A 5044-nucleotide genomic window follows, 5' to 3' on the forward strand; every position below is an offset into this window, starting at 1 on the left:
GATTTTACTTTTCAGAAACACTCGCTTCCACTGACATCTGACAATTCTTCCCGTGCCTTCATCTTGTAAACTCGAACCTATGTGGAGTACTCCAGGATCATGTTTAAATGACAGTGCCTCAACAAGAGAAAGAACAATTGTGCTGCATTTTTCCTGTGACATGAAAACATAATGGGTGAACATTTATTAAATATATTTTGACAAATGTCCAGGTCATGTTTATCAGCTGGAATTCTTTTACTTAATGTGTGGGTATTTTGCATTGTGATATTTAATCAAGACATTAATATGAGTAGAAGGTTGTTGATTTAAGACAAGTTTGAGATCCACTAAAACTAATTATTGTATGTTTGTCCTTCTGGTGGTTGTGGAAGTTTCATATTTTCTTTGGACATCATTAGATGTCTTAGCTCTTGAAGTGCAACTTTAATACTATACAAATTTTGCCATTTTGCTAACACTGGTATGCTGCCTGCATCTGCCATTCCACTGGAATAATTTATTCCATTCATATTAATTTGTGTTACAAATCTAACTGATGGAGGAGCTTCTTGGTACTTAGGTCCACATTCTACTTTCAGGCTATATATTCTATTTTCATAATTTGTCCTTGGTGGCCCAATGATCATGCCTGTCCACCTCGTGTCATGTCTTCATCATCTTCAAGGCCCCAGCTAACTGTACCATTGCCTTCTCCTTTTTGTCCTTCTTCAAGTTCTTCCAACAAGCGAAAATTTTGAGAAACTTTAACCCTGTGGAGACCGCCATCTTCTCCTACAGCCCGATGCAGCCACCTGAATGCATGCATGGGCACAGGACGTTAGCCTCCCTGAATACTTTTGGTATGTAAATCTGGAATTTCAGATCAGCTACCTGCCACCTTTTGGGAACTCTAATTGTTTGCTACACATTCTGCTAGTTGACAAAGTGAACTGAAGATAGGGCTTACTGTGCTTGTTTGACTTAGCCTTCTGGACACCCTTCCCTCTTTTTGCAGAGCAGAAACATAAGAAATAATGAAAATGTTGCATATCAGTGCAACTCTGAACTTGGTAATAGTTTTGTTCATTCAGAAGGGGAACATTCTTCATCTTCTAAAAGAGGCAAGAAACCTTTCTAAGCCTGAAGAATCTACTCATAGTTTCCTTTCTGTAAAGACTGAGGAAATCAGTCCACGAGAATAGGTCAGCCATCATTTTATTTCCATGCAGTCTGAAGAGCCAGTGGTGTCCAGGAAGCTCCCTTTACCTATAGAACAAGGGAAGAAAACATTTCATCTGCAGACCCAGAGAATCAGTGAGTCCAAGTCTGGTCCTTAGCCCTGGCTGTAGCCTGAGAGAGAAGCGAATGTCAGAGAGTAAAGCCAGGCCTGTTCAAGTCATCATTAGCCCATCTACTCACAGCCTTTGCTCAACACCTCAGCAGAAGCAAAGGAAAAGGAGAGAAAAGATGGAAAGAAAGAAGGCCAAGTGAAACAGCATCTCCTTCAGAGGCATTTAGTTTTATGGTCTGGGACTAGAGTATGATTTAGATAAAGAAAGAGCATTGCTCCCTACTCAACACAGCATTTGTTAAATAAACTACAAAACCAGCTAGAAGCACATCAATATCAGACAGTAGGGACATCACCCGCCACCTGGATGGCCAAAGGAGTGGGAGCACTCCCTATACTTCATAGACAGAAGAAGGTTCTGGGCATAGCTCAAGGCCCAGGGCCAGCACACTCACAGGAGGAGGGCCTCTGGAATGCAGCAGGTGCAGAAAAGAACACAGGGATGTCTGCAGCCAGCAAGGAGGAATTTGGGGACCAACGGCTGGGACATTAAACATTTTGCTATGGGAAGCAACTCTAATGCTCTGTTTCATTTTATTCAAATAACTTGATTGCTACTGGAGGCCAGTGTCCAGTATCACTTGAGAAAACACAATGGACAAAGGGAGCGATGACCAGCAAGATGAGCAGCTGTCTTTGTGAGGATTTTAGCAGAGGGAGGGCCAGACAGAACCATGTTTCATTTCATTAGTCCTTCCCTGAAGTGGGATAAAGCACAGAGAGAAAGCTAAAGTCATGGGACTTGGGGGATTTGGGGTACTTTTACAAGATCAAAGCAGTCACACAACTGAGGAAGTCCATGATAGGATTGTGATGAGAAAAACAAATGGGCATGCCACTGAATAGCCATACTGTAGACTTCCTGTTTATCTAAGATTGACCCTTATGCTATGTCCTGTTTTTGTCTTGCACTCCATTTCCTGATTTTGCTGATGAGGAAGTCAGTTTGTGTAGCTGAACTGAACTGGGGAGAGACAGTAAGAAAGAGCATGGCTGGGACTGCAGGCTCCTCTTCCCTCTCCCTTCACCACTGCTGCAGCTCCCAGAGGCCAAGGTCAGGTGGTGGGCTGTGCACAGAGAAGGTGGCTGGGACAGCTGTCCACCAGTGTCTTGGAAGGCCCTGTCTATCTGTTTATGAAACAAAGGAACTTCTCAGACCTCTCCATAGTTGGCAGCTGAAGACAGAGGATCAGATTTCTGGGGCAAGTAAGGAGACCTAGGAAAGTGGGGTCCAAGAATAGATAGGTGTGAGGACCAGTGTCTCAACTTTAAAACAGAAGGACTCCCAGTTGGACTTGATGTGCCAATGTTACCACAAATAGTGCTGTCTCCTGGGTTAGCTTATCACTTCTCCAAGACCTTGCCTTTGAGAGAACTTCCAGGGGTGGGACTGGATGATTCCTGCTTTTGAAAGAAAGCAAAATAGAGTGGTCAAAAAATCCACAAGCAAATTGGTGAAGGTTTGCAACATCACTCTCCTTTTCTTAACTTTTTTTCTGCTATCTATGTTCAGTTTTTAATTCCCCTATCTGCCTCTTTACACCCAATCCCTAAAGTCCTGTCCCTACTCAGCCATGCACTATCCAGAAAGACCCCATGTTGTAAAACATCTCATTCATTCTCATGGAACCTCTCAGTCTCAGTGTTAGAAAACTGTCAGATGATGTTTACGTTAACTATCCTATCTCCCTTCTTCTCTCTGAGGTCCACTACCTTGAACTGGCCACTGAGGAAACAAGGGGAGGATGCGAAGGAATCACTCAGCTAATGCTGGCTGGGCACAGTCAGAAAGCTGGATGAAAGACTCTACCACTGATCTTAAAAATGCAGAGTTTGGGCTCTATTTGGCTATCCTTATGTTCTGCTACTATTGTCCCCCATCAGAAAATGTGTCGATAGAGAGGCAATCCACGCAGTACAACTTCTTGCACATGGGAGTCAATTGTCTGCTCACTAGCTAGTTAAGTCTGTGTCTCTGGCATGTTGAGGAGATTCTCAATTCAGATTCTCAGCTGATTGTGTTTTCTGTTTGTGTTCCTTTTCCTCTGGCCCTTGGGCATGGAGTACCCTTTTCCCCTAGAAATCTCTGGGATCAAGATTTAGTGCTTTCCTGGGTGAATAAAGTTAATTTACTGCAAAGTTAATTTATTAGGTAGAAATCAGTCACAGAGGGTGAGGAGGGGACCACCTTAAACAGTGCTTCATAAAAATCAGCTGCTAAAGAAAATGGTACAAGTCATACCAGTGCTCATGGTACAAGTTCAAAATTTAAAGTGTTTGTTTGCTTGCTTGCTTTTTTGTTTTTTGTATTTGGTACAAGATTTCATTATGCAGCTCAGAATCACAGTAATCCTCTTGTTTTCAGCCTCCTCAGGGCTGGGATTACAGGTGCACACTGGGCTCAGATTACCCCAGGACAGGGCTGGCACCACATGTGATGCTGGGATCGAACCCTGGTCCCTGTGCAAAATTTAAAGTTCAGATCATGCTGCCCTGGAGCTCAATCTCTGTCCTGTATTCTTAGGGAAGGAGGGTGAAAAGGAGGAAGGTTCTATCCCACTTATTCTTAAACAGGAATTTTTGACCTTTTTGATGAGTCAGACCTTAAGAAAGTGGCACGTAAAAATAAAAACTTGGAGAAGCAGATAATTAGGCAATACCTAATCACTCCATGAAGGCATGCTTCATTTTGCACAAGCATTTATATCAGCATATTTGACTCCAGATGGCATTTTACAGAATCCTTCTGCAACCCAGGCATACAGCTGAGTTAGAATTTAAAGTAATGCACCCTGCTGTCAAAAGCAACAAAAAAAGAACTAAAATTGACCTGTCCGTGGAGATTTACATAAAATTAGCTTCACCCCCCTGTGCCACATCCTGTGGGCAGCCCTATGCTCCCTTCCAAGGTTCCACATATATCTGAGGCTCTTTCTGAAGCCTCCTTCAGGTCTACCTGGGATCGTTGGTCCCATATGCCTTCTTGTCTCTCTCCAGCCACTCCCTTTCAGAGTGTGGCACTGGTCCAAAGGTAAAAGTGGCATGGACGGGGTAATGCTAACTGCTATGAAAAGGCAGTCTATAGCATAGGATTTGCTTTTCTCTCAACAGCCCACAAGGATGTTCCTAGCTGGCTGAGAACTTTCACTTGTGGGATGATTAAAGACTCTTCCCCTCTCCCAGCCTCAGAAAGACATTTATATGTAGTTTGGTGGGTGAAGCAATGGAAAGAGATGGGACATCTATTTGGCTGCATCTTAGCTGCCTTCTGAGAATGAATGCACATCACCATTGAAGCTCACATCCCATGGGTAGAGTCCCGCTGACCACATAACCCCACCTAGGTGCAAGAGTTGCTCAGCAATCTTCTCCTATAGGGCAGCTGTTTTCCCCAGGTGCTCTGTATTATACATGAGTTCTTATTGGCCAAATTCATTATCTTTGCAGAAGGACATCTCCTTTTTCTTTTATCTGTCCTCTCATAAAAGGACTTGGCTCTTACAGAATGGCAGGTGGTAAAGGAGTATTACACTGTAATTAAGCAACTTCATTGGAAATCGAGATATGCAATTCCTAAAAATCCTTTTCCTTTGGACTTTTTCAGGTCTTTCTTGTTGGGTATATCTCATGGAAGAATTTCTAATCTTTATTCTCACACGCATCTTCTCCCATTCTCATTGATTTCTTAGGGGGCCATAGTAGGGACAGATG

At 43.1% G+C, this 5044-nt stretch overlaps 1 pseudogene; it reads right to left on the reverse strand.

The window, feature by feature from the left end:
• Positions 1 to 335: 335 nt before the first annotated feature.
• On the reverse strand, positions 336 to 768 carry LOC101562313 (annotated as a pseudogene).
• Between the last annotated feature and the right edge of the window lie 4276 nt (positions 769 to 5044).

This window comes from Octodon degus, unplaced genomic scaffold (assembly GCF_000260255.1).
Source record: "Octodon degus isolate 3935 unplaced genomic scaffold, OctDeg1.0 scaffold00053, whole genome shotgun sequence".
Taxonomy (NCBI): Eukaryota; Metazoa; Chordata; class Mammalia; order Rodentia; family Octodontidae; genus Octodon; species Octodon degus.